Genomic DNA, 23,332 nt, shown 5'->3' with positions numbered 1-23,332 from the left:
GCTGAAGCTGCCACATTCACCTGGGACCTGCTTCATCACAGCAGGCAGCAAAAGCTCCAAGAGGACTAAGGGAAACTGGGCATGCTTCTTACAGCTTTATTTCAGAATTTGACCCACTGTTACTTCTGTTTTCTTTCCATCTGCCAAAGTCTCATGTTTAGTTAATGAGGTGTATGAAAGTATAATGAACCAACAAGAAAGCCATGGCAAGGTTGGGCAGAATAGAAATAACTTGGGGAAATAATGCAGTCTATCATATATATAGGGGTGGATATTCATTTTTTTTTTTTTTGCCTTAAGTTTTAATACCAAAGAAAATGCAAATTCACCAGTGAAGAGGTTTAGCTTACTAGTGCATTTCCATCTTCTACAATGGCTATTTCACCAATGAGGAAATGAAGTATTTGTTGATTCCTTAAATTGCCATCAGTGTATTTATTTTTGGTAAGGGAGTCAACCTTTAAAATATCTCTAGAATAATAAAATGCTAATAGAAATAGAAACCAATCATACACTGAGGTCATTTTTGTGACCTGTTATACTATAAGAAAGGCAATTGTTCTTGTTTTAAATTAGGAAATAGGAAGATTATCTTAAGAGAATGTTGTTTGGGGACTATTTCAGTTTTTTTTATTGCTGAGTAACAAATAAGCTTCATGACTTGAAACAACTCCTTTTATTATCTCACAGTTTTTGTTAATGAGAAGTACAGACAAGCTCAGCTGGGTCTCTGCTTAGTTATACCCAAGGCCAAAGTCAAATGTTGACTCAGGATGCTGGGTTCTTATCTGGAGACTCTGGGGAAGAATTCTCTTTCAATCTTACTCGGGTTGTTGGCTGAATTCAGTTTCTTGTCATTTTAGGACTGAAGTCCCTGTTCCATGTCTGGCTGTCAGCCAGGATCTGCTTTTGGTTTCTAAATGTCACCTGCATTTCTTTTTGTATGTTCCTTCCATTTTCAAGACAGCAATGGCATGGTAAATCCTTCTTGTACTTCAAATCTCTCTAACTTCATCTGCCAACAATGAGAAAACTTTCTGCTTCAAAGTGGTCATGTGATTAGATTAACACCACCTGAATAATTTCTGCTTTATGGTCGACTCCTTAGTAATCTTACCTACATCTGCAACATCTTTTTCTATGTAACATGACATAATCATGGGACTAACACCTGAGGTAAGGTCATGAGGGACATCCTAAAATTCTGCTTAACACAAGAAAAATGCTTTTTCAGTCACATTTGATATTCAAATTCATTTAGTAGCAGAATTACAGATTAGCCTTTTAAATATTTTTTTCTCATAATGCGATCAGATTTCCATTTCTCTAGGGGATTTTTTCCAGCTTGCTATTCAATTGCACCAGTTAATTTTTTTCATTATTATGAAGAATTGCATACATATTAGAGAGATTGTCATTCATTACTTTTTCATCTTTTTGAAAACACATAGGCTGACTTGGTAGAAAAAAATGACATCTTTAAAGGCACAAAAATATTAGTGTTTTCGCATGAAATGGTGAGATAAACACTCATAGTACCATCAGTAGGCACATCTTGTCACCTCTTAAAAGAAGAGCTAAACTAGTTAAAACTGAAATTGTAAAGAATACCTAATATAATAGAATCACCATGGAAGTGTTGAATATATCCAGGGCCCTATTTAGACATAATTAATCTCTGTGCTTACACAGACTATAAAGCTAAGCAGAAGAGCCAAGGGATATCCAGTACAGACTTTCCAACAAAAACGTATTTAATAAAAACACCCAGACTTATAAAATGAGATGCTGAAAATGCTCCAATTACAGAGTAAGCATATTGTTATATAAACGTCTGTACATCTAGAGCAAGATACTACCACAAAGATTAGTATTAAAGACACAGTGACCACAAATGCTTCAAAATAAACCAAACCCAGATCAACTAACTTGTGAGACACGTATTAAAAGTTTCTATCCTCTGATCCTCTCTTTCTTTGAAGCATGAATGACCGTAATTGTAGATCCCAGGCAGCTTAATAATCACCTCATTTTCCCATGAAGATTTAGTCTTTTTGTTTAGAAAGTATGAAAAAAAATCACTTACTAGGACATAAAGAGCTTCTAAAATAGTCACTAATTGACCATTGTAAATATAAGCAACAAAGTTGGCTGTCTCTACAATTTCTAGAGACTACCTTTTCCACATAACATAGCTGCTTCTGTTTTTATGCCAGGAATGGTATGGTGAATCCTTCTTGTGCTTCAAGTCTGAGTCTTCATTGCCTGCCTTTCCCCCACTGATATCGGTCTAGCCTGCTACAGCCATTCTTTAAGACCTACATGACTATCTGAGTTGGAATAAATATCTGGTCTTCTGTAGTCAAAGAACCTCAGGCTTTTATGTCACCATTGTTCATCCAGCACCAAGTGCAAATGTGGATACTGTAGTCAGTCATACACACTGCCCCCTTCCTAAGGGAATACAAAAATGGTATAACCCCAGTATGACTTTGGGCTACGGCCACCACCAAGACACAGGCACTGCTACTGAGAAGGCTTGGGCCCGGCTGAGTGGTGCCATTTGCATTTTATTTAGAGTTTTAAAATTTAGTATGCAAGTATTCTGACACAGGGAAATGTGTCAGGTCAGAATCCAGACCTGAATCTTGTACATAACTTCTTTTATACTTTATTCTTGGTAAGTATCAGTTCTATGTAATTAATTTTAGGTTATAATTTTACTGAGGGTAACTGTGTCAAAATCTACATGTTGTTTTTTTTTTTTTAAGATTTTATTTATTTGTGAGAGAGAAAATGAGAGACAGAGAGCATGAGAGGGAGGAGGGTCAGAGGGAGAAGCAGACTCCCTGCCGAGCAGGGAGCCCGATGTGGGACTTGATCCCTGGACTCCAGGATCATGACCTGAGCCGAAGGCAGTCGCTTAACCAACTGAGCCACCCAGGCGCCCTTACATGATTATTTTTGCAGGCAATCCCTCTTACCACCCACTTTTTCTCTATCAGGGATCACACTTCCTCCTAAATAGATAAAATATCAATGCCATGAGGCTGAAAAAAAAAAAACCTCAGTGGTATACCCCTCCTTCCTCCAATAGGTATTCTGCTATTTCCTTGTCTACATTTAGTTTGCCAGTGGAGGTTATCTAAACTATGTATTCAGTTCATCGCCTCCTCAGCTTTCTTCACTTACTGCATTTAAACATCCATTTTTACCATTCCATTGAATGACTCATAAATGTGACCCCCATAAACTTACTGATTGTTCAAATGGATACATTTTAATTATTATTTAATCTCTCTGAAGTATTTTATATCATTGGCATGTCTTTCTACATTGTGATGCTGTCCTCTTTCTTTTTATGACTCCAAGGCATCAGGGTTTTACTCCAATTTTTTCTGACCATTCTTTCTCAAATGTCTTCACTGAATCATCTCTCACTGGTGAGTCCCATTATCAATTGTATCTCCTCAAGTTCCCTATGACCACACTACATATCCACTCCCAAGTGCTTTATTTTCATTCTCCCATATATGCTTATAATTTTCAATTCTAAATTTCAGTTTATAACACTTTTATCAGTTGCAGGCATATATTTCTATGTCAGGCATATCCTTACTGACCCCACTGAGAGATTCTTCAGACATTCACATTTGACCTAATCCAAGACAGACAAACAAGAAAAAAACATATAAAATTTCAGTACTTCAGTCTTTCTCTTCCAGAAAAAAATAAAAAATTAAAGGAATTAAGTTATATTTTTAAAAGTAAATAACTTAAAGAATTGAAATTTAAAGGTATTTCAATGATAAACATCACTGAAAACTTTGGGGAAAATTTATGTTTACATTTCCTTTAAGAGTTAATCACTGATGTATGAGGATGAATGCCACCTGGAAAATCCACAAACAGGGCTGCCATAGAAAGGAAATATAGTATAAGAATACTCTTATATTAGCAAGACATTATCATAATATCACTCTTGTCACCTTAAATTTTGATCCATTTGATTCCAAGAGGAGACATTACAGTTCAATAATATCTGAGGAATGGATAAAGAAGATGTGCTATATATATAATGGAATATTACTAAACCATAAAAAAGAATGAAATCTTATCATTTGCAATGACATGGATGAAGCTAGAGAGTATTATGCTAAGTGAAATAAGTCAGTCAGAGAAAGACAAATACCATGATTTACTCATATATGGAATTTAAGAAAAAAAGCGATGAACATAGGTGAAAAAGAAAGAGAGAGGCAAATGAGAAAACAGACTCTTAACTATAGAGAACAAACTGAGGGTTGCTGAAGGGGAGGTGGATGTGGGATGGGTTAAATGGGTGACGGGGATTAAGGAGGGCACTTGTGATGAGCACTGGGTGTTGTATGTAAATAATGAATCACTAAATTCTACATTTGAAACTAATATTACACTATATGTTAATTAACTGGAATTTAAATAAAAACTTGAGCAAAGAAAAGAAATATCCTCTGGGGACATCTGTTATAAGAAAAACTGAATTTTAAAATAATGTTATCTCATAAATACTTAGAAAAAATGGGAAGTTTTTTTAGAAGAAAAATGACATTTTGATGAGGCTAGACTGATTTGAAAGAGTAGAAAATTTAGAAATGTTAAACCATTAAATGTATTGAAGTATGAAAATAAGAAAACAATACCTCAATTATTAGTGACATTTAAACTTTGCTCTTCTACAATAAGAGTATAATGGCTTCAGTCTTACTTTTCTGTAGAAGCAATGGAACGAAATAAGGTTTCAGAGAGAGAGAGCAATCCTTGATAACTAAATATACAGAAAATAGATATTGTTACTTTCTTCCTTGTGGTATGAAATCTGGCCCAGGTGAAGGGTAAGAAATGGTGATCATGACTATGACCTATGGTCAGTAAGATGGTATAGTGTTTTAAATGTACTAGATAACCATGTATCATCCACCTATCAGTTATGGCAGCAGTCTTTATTGGAAAAGAAAAACAGTAAACATTGAAAGACAAGATAGAGATTAATCCTAGTAAGTCTAAAGACTCATTACAGAATGTACCTAAATGATAGGGCCTACCTTCCTTGTATTTATAAAATTATAATGCAACAATTATGATTAACCAAAAAAAAAAAGTACTTCAATCAAGTAAATCCAGTATGTCTTCTTTCTCTGTCAGGATTGTATATAGACAGTTATTTATTTTGAGATTCCTTTTTTATAAATTATAAAAGGGTACTGAGAATGAAGAATCTGTGTACAAAGTGTAATAGAATTTAGGGGAAAGACAACTGTTTCTTCTTGCTGACTAAATGCTAAATGATCAATCTGCTCAGATATCAAGCAGTACATATTTAGCAATTATCTAAGAAACCACAAAAACTATATAAGTATTTCAGCATTTTAGACTGGAAGCAGATTTAAAATTTTAGTTTAAGTAATCTGTTTTGGGAATAAAGAAAAAAAGACTGAGAGGGTTAAAAGCAATATGAAATATCCTAGAAATATTTTAAGATAGCATGCATTTTTTGGGTTTTGCAACTAGTGTTATTTTCCATACTTCTGTTGGTTTAGTTTCCCTTTAAAATAAATAAATTCAAAAAATTCTACTTTGCAAAGGAGAAAAGACAAAATTGTGATCTTTCTCATGCTGCCATGGAAGTGTCTAATTGCTACTTTTTTAACGCAAATTAATTTTCTCATATGCTCAATTTAAGTATCGTCCAATTTTCCTCTCTGTGGCCTTTTGCTTAAGGAGTAATTACACTGCTGACATTTTTAATTAAAACAGTGCTATCTATTTTAAAAAGCATTAAGCCTGCCATTGATTTCAGATCCTGAATAAAATTTTGGTTGATGAATCAGGATATGTGTCTTAATACTCTATAAAGCCTGTATGTATCAGACAACAATTTAAATTGCATAGTATTCACATAAAAAATCATTTTTAAAAATTCAATAACATCATTTGAAATTTGGGTCCTAATACAATGAAACAGATTTTTAAAAATATACATATATTTTAAATATTATATATATGGTCCATTCTGATGAAGCTATCACCTAATAATTTTAATTTATAATTGGAAAATGTAAATTAATTTACAGTTATAAATGTTGGAAATTATACTTGGAAGTATTAATTTAAAGTTAGAAACTTAACATTTTAGCTTTTTTTTTGGAATCTGAAAAATAATGTGGCTTACTATATATTTACTAAATACATTTCCAAATTCTGGAGAATGTTTCAAACTCTTAATGAGGAGGAGCTATGAGCTACTTAACCAGTACAATGAGAGCATTAGTAGTGTTATGAAGGATGCTGCTGGGCAGAATGGTGGGGAGGAAATGTGCAATTCAACAAAATGGACCTATGAATTCTTAAAGATAATAATGTCACTAGACAAAAAGAATCTTAGTAATCTGTAAATGAGGACAAAGGATTTACCCAAGTATATAGCAAAAGAATCTCCCTTAGAAAATCCCTAAACCAAGGCCCTGACATCTGATTAGAGGTGGCTCTTAATCTAATGCTTATGAACTTGTATTATAAAGTGGAAAAAAAAAAAAAGAGAGAGTAGATCTTAAAAGTTCTCATCATTTATAACCATGTATGGTGATAGATATTAACTAGACTTATTATGGTGATCATCTTGCAATATATGCAAATATGGAATCATTATGTTGTACACCTGAAATTAATATATCAATTATATTTCATTAAAGTGAAGAAATGTCTATGATCAATTCCTATAAGTTATGTATAACTTGACTTTGGTGTCAAGGATAATGCTACACTTAATATCTTTCACAATGGACAAATAAAATCAACAAGCATATCTTCAGTGAATGGCATGAAGGGGAAGATACAGTTCTTTTTTTAAATTTTATTTTATTATGTTATGTTAATCACCATACATTACATCAATAGTTTTTGATGTAGTGTTCCATGATTCATTGTTTGCATACAACACCCAGTGCTCCATTCAATATGTGCCCTCTTTAATACCCATCACCAGGCTAACCCATCCACCAACCCCCCTCCCCTCTAGAACCCTCAGTTTGTTTCTCAGAATCCATAGTCTCTCATGGTTCATCTCCCCCTCTGATTCCCACCCCCTTCATTTTTCCCTTCCTACTATCTTCTTTTTTTTCTTTTAACGTATAATGTATTATTTGTTTCAGAGGTACAGGTCTGTGATTCAACAGTCTTACAAAATTCACAGCACCCACCATAGCCCATACCCTCCCCAATGTCTATCACCCAGCCATCCCATCCCTCCCACCCCCCACCATTTACTGTATAGTAAAAAGGGGCTTTAGGGGCGCCTGGGTGGCTCAGTCGTTAAGCGTCTGCCTTTGGCTCAGGTCTTGATCACAGGGTCCTGGGATCGAGCCCCGCGTCGGGCTCCCTGCTCCGCAGGAGGCCTGCTTCTCCCTCTCCCACTCCCCCTGCTTGTGTTCCCTCTCTCGCTGTGTTTCTCTCTGTCAGATACATAAATAAAATCTTTAAAAAAAAAAGGGGGCTTTAAAACTGAGGATATACCTACAATATAATGTCTATGATTACCTACTTATATCCCTCTTAGTGTATTCTTTGTTCTGTAATCTTCACATACTGAAGATAAATAGGTTAAAAAACTCATTTTTATATACAGATTGCATATATATAATATATCCAATTATATTACCTGTTTTTAATGTTTAAATTTAGTTTAAATATTCCTTACTTAAAAATTATCTAATGTTATGTATAGTTGAATATATAATTACTTTGAAATGAGCCCTCTTTTCAGACCTTAAGCATCACATTTATTACACTCATTACTTTATTGTCTTAGTCTTCATTTGACCCAGCAACACAACATAGACTTAACTTTCCACCAATAATTTCCTTTGATTTAAATTTCCTCAACTGTTAAGGAATTTGATGTATTCCATGTATGGATGTGGGCTGTGACTTTTCCCACTATGAAAGATTATAGGTGGTAATACATGTTTTCAAAGCTTCAATTTTTTTTCTTTAATTTAAGACTCTTTTAGCTAATTCTCATATTTTTGAAGCTCCAGGCATTAAGCAGTGGGTGGAATTTAATGATGAAAGCAGCAGATATTATTAATGCAGATACATCAGCTGCATCAAATTCATGTTTAGAAGATGTGATAGTTGGGCAGGAGTAAAGTCAGGTCCTTTTTTTATTTCGTAATAGGTACTTTCATTATTGACAGAACACAAACAAATTTCTGCTTCATTAAAGAGTTTTTTAGAAATCATAACAGTGAGGTGAAGTAAGAAAGAAAAAAGTGAGGAAAAATATTAAAAATACCACTCATAAATCAACATTTGGATAAAAACTGAATATGTCAATTTTTGGCCTTACTAAGGAATAACACGACTTGGTAATAAATATAATCGATGGCATTAAAATTAAATCAGCTCTTTTGATATTCATCTAATCTAGGAAAGGAAATAATAATCCATTTCTAAGCAATCTACACATTTATTGCAATGCCTATCAAAATAGCAACAGCATTTCTGAAGAACTAGAACAAACAATCCTAAAATTTGTATGGAACCACAAAAAAACTCCAAATGCCCAAAGCAGTCTTGACAAGGAAAAGCAAAGATGGAAGCATCAGAATTCCAGACTTCAAGTTATATTACAAAGCTGTAGTGACCAAGACAGTATGGTACTGACACAAATATAGACATATAGATCAGTAGAATAGAAAGCCCAGAACTGAACCTGTAAATATGTGGTCAATTAATCTACTACAAGCAGGAAAAAACATCCAATGGAAAAAAGTCTCTTCAACAAATGGTGTTTGGAAAAACTGGACAGCAAAATGCAAAAGAATGAACTGAACCACTTTCTTACACCATACACAAAAATAAATTCAAAATGGATTGAAGAGCTAAATGTGAGACAGGAAACCATTAAAATCCTAGAGCAGAGGAGGAGCAAGATGGCGGAGGAGTAGGAGACCTGGATTTTGTCTGGTCTCAGGAATTCAGCTGGATAGGGATCAAACCATTCTGAACACCTACAAACTCAACAGGAGATTGAAGAAAAGAATAGCAGCAACCCTCTGAACAGAAAAGTGACCACTTTCTGGAAGGTAGGACGTGCAGAGGAGTGAATCTGAGGTGATATTCAGGAAGATAGATGGCAGGGGGAGGGGGGGCCTCCGTTAGCCACTACTGGCAAGTGATAGAGCTGCGGAGCACAAAATCGGAACTTTTAGAAGTCAGCTCGGCTGAGGGACATCGCTCCAGTGGCTAAGCGGGGGGTGGTATCCTCGCTGGGACAGTGTGGTCCCAGGACGCTCGGGGCACAGAAAGACCAGGGGTGCCTGAGTGTGGCAGAGCTCCCAGGTATCAGAACGGGGAAGCTGGCTGCAGAGACGGAGCCAAGGAGTGGGCTCTCAGCTTGGGGTTGCCATAAACCATGATCCATGACACAGTCGGGCCCCTGCTCCTCCAGCAGGGACCCAACAAGCGGCAGATCCAGGGAGACTCCCCTCACTCCCCCCAGAGGAGCAGTGCAGGAGCGCACCGCAGGGATCTGCTGGGTTTGGAGACTCCACACGGAGTCAGGTGCCAGAGATAGAAACACTCGGTCACAGGCCGGGTGAGCACGGAGTGCGGCCGGAGACAGGGGAGAGGGAGTGACTGACTGCTTTTCTCTGGAGGCGCACTGAGGAGCAAGGCACTGAGCTCTTGGCTTCTCTGGGGCGGAGATTGGGAGGCTGCCATTTTCATTCTCGTCCTCCAAAGCTGTACGGAAAGCTTGCAGGGAACAAAAGCTCCCAAGAGCAAAACCGAGCAGATTACTTGCCTGGCCGGCAAGGGCGGGGCAATTCCGCCTCCGGCAAAGACATTTAAGAACCACTGCAACAGGCCCCTCCCCAAGAAGATCAGTAAGAACAGCCAGCCAAGACCAAGTTTACCCATCAATGAGAATGACAGAACTCCAGCGCTAGGGGAATACTGCACTTGGAATTTATGGCTTTTTTTCCCATAAGTCTTTAGTCTTTCAAAGTTAATTTTTTAACTTTCTTTTTCTTTTTCCCTTTTTCAACCAACATCTTATCAATCCCTTTTTTAAAAGACCTCATCAAAAAAGAGAATTACAGACCAATATCCTTCATGAACATGGATGCAAAAATTCTCACCAAAATACTAGCCAATAGGATCCAACAGTGCATTAAAAGGATTATTCACCATGACCAAGTGGGATTTATACCTGGGCTGCAAGGTTGGTTCAACATCCACAAATCAATCAATGTGATACAATACATTAATAAAAGAAAGAACAAGAACCATATGATGCTCTCAATAGATGCAGAAAAAACATTTGACAATGTACAGCATCCTTTCTTGATCAAAACTCTTCAGAGTATAGGGATAGAGGGTATACACCTCAATATCATAAAAGCCATCTATGAAAAACCCACAGCAAATTTCATTCTCAATGGGGAAAAACTGAGAGCTTCCCCTCTGAGGTCAGGAACACAGCAGGGATGTCCACTATCACCACTGCTATTCAACATAGTATTAGAAGTCCTAGCCACAGCAATCAGACAACAAAAAGAAATAAAAGGCATATGAATTGGCAAAGAAGAAGTCAAACTCTCACTGTTTGCAGATGATATGATACTTTATGTGGAAAACCCAAAAGACTCCACCCCAAAACTGCTAGAACTCATACAAGAATTCAGTAAAGTGGCAGGATCAAAATCAATGCACAGAAATCAGTGGCATTCCTATACACCAACAACCAGACAGAAGAAAGAGAAATTAGGGAGTCGATCCCATTTACAATTGCACCCAAAACCATAAGATACCTAGGAATAAATTTAACCAAAGAGGCAAAGAATCTGTACTCAGAAAACTATAAAATACTCATGAAAGAAATTGAGAAAGACACAAAGAAATGAAAAAACGTTCCATGCTCATGGCTTGGAAGAACAAATATTGTGAAGATGTCAATGCTACCTAGAGCAATCTACACATATAATGCAATCCCTATCAAAATACCATCACCTTTTTTCAAAGAAATGGAACAAATTATCCTAAAATTTGTATGGGACCAGAAAAGACTCTGAATAGCCAGAGGAATGTTGAAAAAGAAAAGCAAAGCTGGTGGCATCACAATTCTGGACCTCAAGTTCTAATACAAAGCTGTAATCATCAAGACAGTATGGTACTGGGGCGCCTGGGTGGCTCAGTTGGTTAAGCGACTGCCTTCAGCTCAGGTCACGATCCTGGAGTCCCTGGATCGAGTCCCGCATTGGGCTCCCTGCTCGGCGGGGAGTCTGCTTCTCTCTCTCCCACTCCCCGTTTGTGTTCCCTCTCTCGCTGTGTCTTTCTCTGTCAAATAAATAAATAAAATCTTAAAAAAAAAAAGACAGTATGGTACTGGCACAAAAACAGACACCTAGATCAGTGCAACAGAATAGAGAGCCCAGAAATGGACCCTCAACTCTATGGTCAACTAATCTTCGACAAAGCAGGAAAGAATGTCCAATGGAAAAAAGACAGTCTCTTCAACAAATGGTGTTGGGAAAATTGGACACCCACATGAAGAAGAATGAAACTGGACCATTTCCTTACACCACACAGAAAAATAGACTCAAAATGGTTGAAAGACCTAAATGTGAGAAAGGAGTCTGTCAAAATCCTAAAGGAGAACACAGACAGCAACCTCTCCGACCTCAGCCGCAGCAACTTCTCCTTAGACACATCGCCAAAGGCAAGGGAAGCAAGGGCAAAAATGAACTATTGGGACTTCATCAAGATAAAAAGCTTTTGCACGGCAAAGGAAACAGTCAACAAAACCAAAAGACAACCGACAGAATGGGAGAAGATATTTGCAAATGACGTATTGGACAAAGGGCTAGTATCCAAAATCTATGAAGAACTTATCAAACTCAACACCGTAAGAACAAATGATTCAATAAAGAAATGGGCAGAAGACATAAACAGACATTTTTCCAAAGAAGACATCCAAGTGGCCAACAGACACATGAAAAGGTGCTCAACATCACTCGGCATCGGGGAAATCCAAATCAAAACTTCAATGAGATACAACCTCACACCAGTGAGAATGGCTAAAATTAAAAGTCAGGAAACAACAATGTTGGCGAGGATGCGGAGAAAGGGGAACCCTCCTACACTGTTGGTGGGAATGTAAGCTGGTGCAGCCACTCTGGAAAACAGTGTGGAGGTTTCTCAAAAAGTTGAAAATAGAGCTACCATATGACCCAGGAATTGCACTACTGGATATTTACCCCAAAGATACAAATGTAAGGATCTGAAGGGGTACGTGAACCCTGATGTTTATAGCAGCGATGTCCACAATGGCCAAACTATGGAAAGAGCCAAGATGTCCATTGACAGATGAATGGATAAAGAAGATGTGGTATATATATTCAATGGAATATTATGCAACCATCAAAAGGAATGAATTCTTGCCATTTGCAATGACGTGGCTGGAACTGGAGGGTATTATGCTAAGCAAAATAAGTCAATCAGAGAGAAACATGTATCATATGACCTCACTGATATGAGGAATTCTTAATCTCAGGAAACAAATTGAGGGTTGCTGGAAGGGTGGGAGGGGAGGGATGGGATGGCTGGGTGATAGACATTGGGGAGGCTATGTGCTATGGTGAGCACTGTGAATTGTGTAAGACTGTTGAAACACAGACCTGTACCTCTGAAACAAATAATACATTATATGTTAAAAAAAAAAAAAAAGAAGAAGAAGAAGATAGCAGGAGGGGAAGAATGAAGTGGGGGAAATCGGAGGTGGGGACGAACTATGAGAGACTGTGTCTGAGAAACAAACTGAGGGCTCTAGAGGGGAGGTGGGTGGGGGAATGGGTGAGCCTGTTGATGGGTATTGAGGAGGGCACATACTGCATGGAGCACTGGGTGTTATGCACAAACAATGAATCATGGAACACTACATCTAAAACTAATGATGTAATGTATGGGGATTAACATAACAATTAAAAAAAACTAAAGATGTAATGTATGGTGATTAACATAACATAATAAAAAGAAAATACGTTAAAAAAAAAATCCTAGAGCAAAACATAACCAGTAACCTCTATGACATCCGTGGTAGTAACTTCCTTCTAGATATGTCTCCTTAGGCAAGGTAAACAAAAGCAAAAATGAACTATTGGGACTTCATCAAAATAAAAACTCCTGTACAGCAAAGGAAACAATTAACAAAACTAAAAGGCAACCTACAGAATGGGAGAAGATCTTTGCAAATGACATATCTGATAAGGGGTTAACATCCAAGATATATAAAGAACTTACAAACTCAACACCCCAAAAACAAATAATCCAATTAGAAAATGGGCAGAAGACATGAATAGAAATTTCTCCAAAGAAGATATCCAGATGGCTAACAGACACCAAAAAGATGCTCAACGTCACCGATCATCAGGAAAATACATATCAAAACTATGATGAAATATCACCTCACACCTGTCAGAATGACTAAAATGAATAATACAAGAAACAACAGGTGATGGCAACAATATGGAGAAAGGGAAACCCTCCTCCACTGTTGGTGGGAATGCAAGCTGGTGCAGCCACTGTGCAACACAGTATGGAGGTTCCTCAAAAAGTTAAAAATAGAGCTACCCTATGATCCACCAATTGCACTACTAGGTGTTTGCCCAAAGAATGCAAAAGTACTAATTCAAAAGGATACATGCACCCCGATGTTTATAACAGCATTATCTACCACCTATAATAGCCAAGATATGGAAGCACCCCAACTGTCCATCACCTGATGAATAGATAATGAAGATATCTCAGCCATTAAAAAAGAATATTACTCAGCCAAAGAAAAGAATTAATCTTGCCATTTGCAAAAACACAGATGGAGCTAAAGTACTGCTACATAAAATAAGTCAGAGAAAGACAAATACCATATGATTTCACTCATATGTGGAATTTAAGAAATAAAACAAGTGAGCAAAGGGAAAATAAAAGAGAGGGGAAAGCAAACCAAAAAATAGACTCTTAACTATAGAGAACAAACTAATGGTTACCAGAAGGGAAGTAGGTGGGGGATGGGTTAAATAGGTATGAGGATTAAGGAGTGCATTTGTGATGAGAACCGAGTGTTGTATGGAAGTGTTGAATCACTATGTTGAACACCTGAAACTAATATTACACTGTATGTTAACTGAAACTTAAATAAAACCTTAAAAAATAATTCTATGTTTGAATTAATTTTTTCTGAAATACTTTGAAACTACAAAAATATTTTTATTTTAGTCACTATTACCTCATTGTGTAGGTTTGAATTTGAATGGTTCACTCATATAAACTGTATTTTGAATCTGAGTCATGTAATATATAAAGATAGATCTGTGTACATATGGAAAATGTTCTCTGTATTATGTAAAAAATTTTCTTAGGCATAAAAAGTTGAGACACGGGAAATTCAAATTTAACTTTCCTCTACTTATATAAATATCCAAAAATATTTAATCACTCAATGCTAAAAATCATGAAATTTAAATAAAGAACAGTATAATGTTTTGTTAATTTCTTTGTATTTAATACTTTACTGAACTTCCACATTCTCCTAGAATAGATGTAAATTGGAAAAAATAGTTCCCTAAACACATAACAAAATGAGTCAAAGACATAATATTAACTTTGATAAAAAGTTGATCCACCTCAAATATGTATTATCAAAATAATTTGACAAATGGCAAATGGTACAAGAAAGTTTATTATAGCCTTCCTTACATTTTGGAAGTATGCTGCAGAGAATGGACAAACACAAAAGATAATTTCAGATAAGGTTGAGTGTTATAAAGGAAGTAAAATAGTGTAGTTGAGCATGATGGGAGAGGACTAATTTAAGTAAGGTGTTCAGAGAAGTGGCATTTGATTGTATTCTTAAATGGTGAGGAATTAGCTTGCCAATTCAACAGTTCTATGAAAAGTATGAACAAATGATAAAGAATTGAGATGAAAATAAGCTTGGGATTTTCAGACATAAGAAATATGGTCTGTGTGTGTTAAGTACACAGGATAGAGTTTGGGTGAGGCATTGTAATCATGGGTGACAGGTGTCATAATAGGAAAACCTAAAGATGGGAACCTATTTTAAGGATATGAAATTTCTGTTGGAACTTCTAGAAATTAAAGTCAGAATGCCGGTCTGGAATCATATAATGTAATGTTTTAAGCCCTAGGAGAGACTATGGATTTATTTAAATGTGCACAGAAGCCATTAGAAAGGTTGGAGAAGCAGTACAAATATCTTTATATTTTAAAGGACCATGCCTTCTTTTTTGGGGAGAATGTACTCTGACATGGGATATGTTAAGATTAGAAGCAATGAGACACATCAGAAGCTGTTATAGTAATGTAACTTCTATTAATACATTTAATTCATGTACATGACCTTCATAATGCATTTAATTCATATATTCATACTCATATTGTGTAAATCATGACAACCTTAACAGTTCCACTGTAACAATTGGAAAAGCTCAGTCCATTGCAAAAATCATAATTTCATAGACACTAAGAGCAGTGAAAACAGTAAGAATAGAATTGGAATTCCAGAGATGGCAGGACTCTTAGATGAGCTGACTATCCTATCACTAACTGTTTTCTTCTTGGTGACATTTGCTAATTATAAGCTGGGACCAAGGAGGGGCTTGGCTCTGGGTCAGACTTGCCCATGCTGAGGAACTCGACTGAAAGTAAGTAAAATTGTCATTCTCTTGAAACTTTACAGGGCTGATGGAAGAAATAGACAACTTGAAAATACCCAAATACAAGTGTGCCTAGGTGGCTCAGTCCATTAAGTGTCTGCCTTCAGCTCAGGTCATGATCCCAGGGTCCTGGGATCGAGCCCTACGTTGGGTTCTCTGCTTGGTGGTGAGCTCCTCCCCACCCCCTACTCAGGCTCTCTTTTGCTCTGCTCTCTCTCTCTCTAATATAGAAATAAAATCTTAAAAAAAAAAAAAAGCAAACCCATTAAAAAAAGAAAGAAAAGGAAATACCCGAATACAGCCAGTTTTCCCCAAAGAACAAATTCTGAATCTCCATCTGCTAGCTGGTGGTTTTGTTTACAAGTAAACAAAGTAATAACTCCTATGATTATGTCATACTTAGCACAGATCTCACCAGAGAAATGGAGCCTGCCTCAAAACACAATTTTCTCTTCAACATATTTGAATGACTTAGAGGCAGGAGGAATCAGGGAACTGGAGAGCTAAACATAAAATTTCTGCAGGTCAAAATCTCCCAGGTTTTCTGGGCTGAAGAAACAGAGATTTGACAGGGTCTCAATCCAAAGATTGAAATGTCCTAAGAACATGCCCCAAGAACAGAGATGGACCAGGGGTAGAGTGAATCTTACAAAGACTGCGCATTTAAACTATCTAACTGGTTATAGAGACAAAGCATTTCAATCTCTAATTTGAGATCAGATCTTTACCCTGTCTTTCTATAAGGGAAAGGGAAAGCCCTCGTTGGCTTTGTGAAGGCACTATGGTTTTCAAAAAAATAACCAGACATGGAAAAGGCAAGTAAAAGGTGACCAGTAATGAATACAAACAGAATGATAATCCTAATAGTGACATTAGTACAAACAAGGACTTATTATTAATTTGATCAATATAATATATGATAGTCAAAATGATGAAAAGCCGGAAATTGTAATAGAAAAATTTAATCTATAAAATAGAATCAAATGTACATTTTAGAATGTAAAATACAATTTCTGAAAGGAATCAAACTTGTTGAACGATTTTTAACAGACTGTGCACAGAAGACAAGATTTGTTATGCATTTTGTTATATATAAAGTATACATACCATGCATTATATAAATGTAAATATTATATATGGTATATATGAACATTAACATGATTATATTTAGAATTGTTTCTGACTTCTTTTTTATTTTCATTTTTCCTCTTTTGATTAATACCACTTGCATTTTTAGACTGGATAATTGGCATTAGATACTGAAACAAACAACTCCTAAGTCTCAGTGCATTAACACAGCATTTTTTTTTCTTTCCCATGATAAGTAAAATGCTAATATTTCTCGTCAAGTGGTCCTCCTGGACATTTCTCCACTAAATGATGACTCTGGGACTGAAGTTCTTATCATTTAGTGACTCTGCAATGCCCCAAGTCCTCATAGTACCCTGCATTTAGTTGTTCAACTAGAAAAAGAAATTTTGGAGGATTGTGCAGTCACCCCCTGAGCCCCTCAATGACGTGCACAGCACTCCTGTCTGCTACCCGCTGTACAGCTGCATCATCGTTTCATTGGAAGCTGGGAAATGGGAGTGCCTGGCAGGTGGACAACTCCCTCAACTTTGCACAATGAAAAGGGGACATAAATCTGTGCAGTTCAAGCAATCTTTGCCACAATTAATGCATGCGATGAAGCAAATTATGATTTACATGCAAAGTAAGGGCATTGTTTCCTTCGAGTATAAGTTGGTGATTCTATATTTTCCAGGTAGCTTCTGTTCGCCTTCCTGCCTCACTTCCCCATCTTACCCTCTTATTAAAGTCTTCAAGTCTGATCCCTATGACAACTTCAAAAGGCACCCATGCACATTTACTACCAGAAAGTTTCAGCCAATGGGAACCCAAAAGTGATAGGAAAAGGAAGGATGGTAATGGCAGTGTACTTATTCTCCTGGGTCCATGCATGACCCAACACAGTGATGGGCTGGCTCTGTCTCTGGGCTGAAGTATTACTACATCTCTCAAGATGATCTCTTCCATAGGACTCTCTCCTTCTAGGTTCTGGCATAGCTCCTTTCCCCTTCCAGTCCTACTTACTGCTCTTTCGTCTATTATTTGCTGCTTTGTATCTAAAAATAACATTTTTTCAAATTAAATGAAGAAACACAAATATCCATTATAATTAAAACATAGGTTACATATGTATCCACACTGAACCTCACTATTATTTGGCCATAAAAAATTTTTACCTTATTATTACTACAATTCTGTGTATATTATTATAAGAGACTATGGTAATTCTGTCCTTTATAAACATTAATATTGATTACAAAATATCATTTATGGGCTCAAAATACTAGGCTAGTAAAGAGCCAAAATGTTGATGTGCAATTCAAAAACACTAATCACATTAAAAACATTTAGTGTTTTATTGCTTATCATAAATATGCATTTTAGAAAATTTATGGGAAGAGTCTAGAAAAATATATAAATAGAATAAGTGTTATTTTAACTTGGAGATAACCAATTTGATTATACTTATGTTTATTTTCCAGCTTTTTCACTGCATGCTAAAAATCATGATAAATATAGACTTAGATGATAGATTTTATAAAGTTGTTCTTATTCTTAACAAGTTTTATAAACTGATTATCAGTAATTATTGTTCTTTTTTCTTTCTTGATAGAACAGTATTTTTTTTTTAATTTTTATTTATTTATTTGACAGAGAGAGACACAGCGAGAGAGGGAACACAAGCAGGGGGAGTGGGAGAGGGAGAAGCAGGCTCCCTGCAGAGCAGGGAACCCGATGCGGGACTCGATCCCAGGACCCTGGGATCATGACCTGAGCTGAAGGCAGTCGCTTAACCAACTGAGCCACCCAGGCGCCCTAGAACAGTATTTTTAAATAAAATAAACTCTTTGATTAACACATGATCATAGTTAAAAATGTAACATTTTTAAAAGTACATTGTTTTAGAACCTAGTACCATTCATCAAGATGTCTGGCTCTCCTTCTGAGAATATGGGTGACGTGTACTGTCTCACCTCAAGTGGTAGGCATGTCCATGTTACTTGCTATGAAATAGACATTATGTGCAGTTATGAGTAGATATGTGTGTCACTTGCATGAAAAGCATGTACTTGCTGGCATTAGTCTTTCCATGTCTCTCTTCTCTTGCAACAAGGATAGTGGAGACAATCTTTCTGTCTCTATGGATTTTCCTATTCTGGACTTTCTGTAGAAATCGAACCATGCAATATGTAACCTTTTATGTCTGGCTTCTTTCCTTTAGCCTAGTGTTTTTAAGGTTCATCCATATTTTAGTGGATTCTTCACTCATCCTTTTTGAGTCTCCATTAATGATCCAGGTTTCTGGAACTTTTATTAAGTATAAATGATGCAATTCTTAATATGCTATATCATTTCATTGAGTTTTCTTCCATTTTATATTATCTACCTCCCTTTTCAAGAGTAGAAAAGTTTAAAGGCAAAATATATTTGATTCTATAGCTGATCATTATCTGACTAAAAAGTAAAAATTAGCCCAATGACAGCTTAAAGGAAAATACGAAAGTTTTTCTTTTGCTGTTGTAATACAATCTCCTAAATGTTTCTAAAAATATATTGGAATTATGAGGACTTATCTACCTTATGTAACTCAATGTGAAAGGAAACGTGAATCACATAAAAATTTAAAAATCTAAATAGATATATTCTATGAACAAAAAATATTGAAAATCTTTATTTTGATAACTGATAGATTGTTAGACAATTTCTGTGACATTTTCATTATGCAGAAACCATCCTTTTTTCATAACTAGAAATGAACTATATCCTGAAGTCTTAGGATCAAAAAGCATTATATTTTACTTTAATATATGTGAAGTTCTAAGATGCAACTCAGCACCGAAAAAGCTACAAATGAATTCTTCACCCTGGGTATTACTGACAAAAAGGATTAAATAAATACATTTGATTTATTTTCTTTCTTCTACAGCATAAGCTAGCTACAGTAACAGAATAAAGCTTCAGAGTTCTTTTTTTACTATATTGCAAAACTGTTATGTAAATTGATATTTAACAACTTTTTCTCTTCCCTGTGAGGATTTTGTGCCTTAAAAAATCAATTCCTTTTTCAACAGCCCTAAAGTTAGTTTGCCTACTATAAATTTTGTTTTTGCTAAAATATTTATTTTCTTCCTCACTCCTGTTATATTACTGCTTCTCTTTCCTACCTTTTCTCACTGAACCTCTCTGCACACCCAAGGATTCTTCAATATCATACTGATACATTTAATCCTCTAGTTATATTCATCTTTCCAGAATTTCAACTTCTTTTAGAAAAGAACTTTTATTTTTAATTGAAAGGTTAAGCTGTGTAATGAGTTTAACATATGAAGAACAAATAGAAGATGAAACATAATATGCGGTATCAGACTCCTGTCATTTTCAATGACTCAGGGTCTTATGGCCATGTCCTTTGTTATTTTTCCAGTGGTTATTTACAGAAGCTTTTTCAAATAAAGGGACTCCTTGACTAAGCCATTACCAAGTCATTTCTAAGATCTATGTCCTGCATAAGTACTGCTCTTAGGGTGAATACAGTTTCAATGTCTAAAAAATGAAGGGTCAAGTCCAAAATCCTCATCTGCAAAGGCAGATGTCTCTTTCCCCAACAAGCCATTCCAGTGTCAGGTCCCCACCCAAAAGCACAACATGGGATTTCTATTATGTTCTGAAACTTTATCTCAAAATGCAGTGCCTTCCGGTATTGTAGTTAACCACTACTGTTCTGCATTTTCTGCTCTGAAAAATTTATGAGATAGTCATGGATTTATCGTGAAGGCCTAGCAATGTGTTCATGTTGTTACTCACTTTCATGAATTTCGCACACATAAATTACTTTAATGTGTCCACTTGTCTAGGCTACAGTACCCCTTTACTAAATCAAACAGAATTCCAGGTATTACTGTGAAGCTATTTCATAGATGTGGTTATCATCTATAATCAGTTCACTTTAAGAGATTACCCCCCAAAATATAGGTGGGACTCAGTCAGTTGAAGGACTTGCGAATGAAAACTAAGGTTTCCAGAAGAAATTCTCCCTCAAGACTACGGCATTAAACCCTTTCTAGCCTACTGGATTGCCCTACAAATTTCAGTCTTGCCAACCCCACAAACATGTGATCCAGTTACTTAAAATAAATCTCTTACATACTACCCACGTGCGTGTGTGTGTGTGTGTGTTTGTGTGTTTATTTGTTTGTGTATAATCTGTTGGTCCTGTTTCCCTGGAGAACTTGACTGCTACAATCATCATATCTTTCTTCTCTTCTCCACCTTCCCTTCTCTCATCTCCTAATGTCCCTTCTCTCTCCCTTCTATTCAGTGGTGTTTGTGCTGGTCAAAGTGATCACTGGGATCTGGCTGAGGGGAAGATATATTTAGTTGAGTTTGGTGGAATATATGTACCTCATTTTGCAGTGACTTCCCTCTAGATTTCTCCTCTTTATACATGTTTCCTTTCTTCCACTATATCCATACCATTATAATATCCTCCACGAATGCTTCTTTTTCCCACTGTGCTGATACGTGTGCAGGGCTGGAGTTATAACAGTGTGAGCATGCCCTCCAGAACCTGTCCCTAGCATGTGAGTAAGTAGAGGAGAAAAAAAAAAAATGTTTGAAAGAATGACACAAGAAACTAGTCTTTGGAAAATTCTTACACATCTTGGAGACTCCATAAAACATTATCTTGACAGAGGTTTTCTTTCTAAATTAAAAAAATAATAATAATCCTACGGGCGCCTGGCTGGTTCAGTCAGAAGAGCATGTGACTCTTGATCTCAGGGTCATGAATTTGAGCTCCACATTGGGTGTAAAGATTATTTAAAAAAATTTTAAAAATTAAAAGAAAAAGAAGTTAACTTTTACAAGTGATAAATTAAAAATATATTTTGGTCAACCATGAGTGAAAGATCTTTCTATCCTTTCTATAGAATATATTTAAAAACTGTTACATAATACCGGTAATCTAAGAATATACAGCAAAAAAGTAGAAAAAATATTACAGCACTGTCTCAGGCTAAAGTTAATTAGTAAAAGTTTTATTTTCATGGATTGTGATGCTGGTAGTATTTGTCACCTTTCTAAAAAAATTGTAATATTTTAATGTTTTCTCATCCTAACCATTTCTTTGTATACCTAATATCATATTCATAATGATGTATACTTGAGGTTAAATTTCTTCTCCAAGTATACAAACTTTAGGTGAAAAAGAATCCCTGCAGGGAGAAATCCCTGGTTCCTGTTCTTTCTCACCATAGCCCTGGCTCTTGTTGCAATCACCTGGGCTGCTACAGTGTTGCAATCTGCCACTATCCAGTGGTGAACCCACAGCCAGTAAAACCTGTTCTGTCATGGCCAGGTAATCACACCGCATTCCACTGCTGAGATGAGGCATGCCACCTGTTGGTGAAGAATCAAGTTCGTTGTCCCTTGAGTGATGGCATCTGGGCCTCATCGGTTCTTTCCATGCCCAAGTGCAAGAGAGTTCTCTTCTTTAAGTGTTCTCGCACCACAGAATTTCATTATCATTAAATAGAAGTGAGTTAATGGAACTTAATTTAGTGAAATATTATTCAGCCTTTACGAAGAAGGAACTCTAAGTGAAATAAGTCAGGCACAGAAAGACAAATATTGCATGATCTAACTTATAAGTAGAATCTATAAAAGTCAAACTCACAGAAGTGGAGAGGAAAATGGTGGTTGCCAAGGACTGGAAGGAGGGGGAAATGAGGAGATATTGGTCAAAGGATGAAGTTGTGGGAAAAGATGAATAAGTTCCGGGGATTTAATGTACAACATGGTGGTTATAGTTAATAATACGGAGTTGTATATTTGAAATGTGCTAACAGAGTAGATCATATAGTGCTTACCACAAACACACACATACACACAAACTATGTGAGGTGATGGATATGTTAAATAGTTTTATTGTGGTAATCATTTCATAATGTATACGTATGCCAAAACATCAGATTGTATATTTTATATGTATACATTTTCTATTTGTGAATTGTTCATGAGTAAAGCTAGGAGACGTTTTTTAAAAAAAAAGAAATACAGATGCATTCAATTGTATTAGAGGCTAAAGAGAAATATCACTAAGATGGGAAGGATATTGATTCAGAAAAGGTATCATTCCCAGAAGAAGCATCAATCTTCCAACTAACCTGAATTAATACCACAAAATTAGTTTCTGACTCATGCAAATTCTCCAGGACACCTATCCTGCATGCAGTGACTCAGTGAGCGTGGTGGCCTTAATATCATGGCTCTTTATTCTCAACACAGTGCCTCTACCTGAGGAAACAGACTGAAGAATCATGAAACCTTCTTTGCTGCCTTGGGTCCAAAATGTCACATATCTCTTATGCTCTCTTATGCTTATATTGGCCAGACAAATCAGTCTTACACACAGACAACAGGGAAAAAAAGGAGAACTGGATATTGGCGAGAAGTGGATATTGGTTTACCTCAGAGACTGAGAAGTGAAA

At 36.2% G+C, this 23,332-nt stretch overlaps 1 pseudogene; it reads right to left on the bottom strand.

Moving 5' to 3' along the window:
* Positions 1 to 1,365: 1,365 nt before the first annotated feature.
* Positions 1,366 to 22,296, bottom strand: LOC118018738 (annotated as a pseudogene).
* Positions 22,297 to 23,332: the final 1,036 nt, after the last annotated feature.

The sequence above is a fragment of the Mirounga leonina genome, unplaced genomic scaffold, assembly GCF_011800145.1.
Source record: "Mirounga leonina isolate KUSES-001 unplaced genomic scaffold, KU_Mleo_1.0 Mir_172, whole genome shotgun sequence".
Taxonomy (NCBI): Eukaryota; Metazoa; Chordata; class Mammalia; order Carnivora; family Phocidae; genus Mirounga; species Mirounga leonina.
The sequence above is the reverse complement of the archived record's forward strand: the minus strand, read 5'-3'. Positions and strand labels throughout refer to the sequence as shown.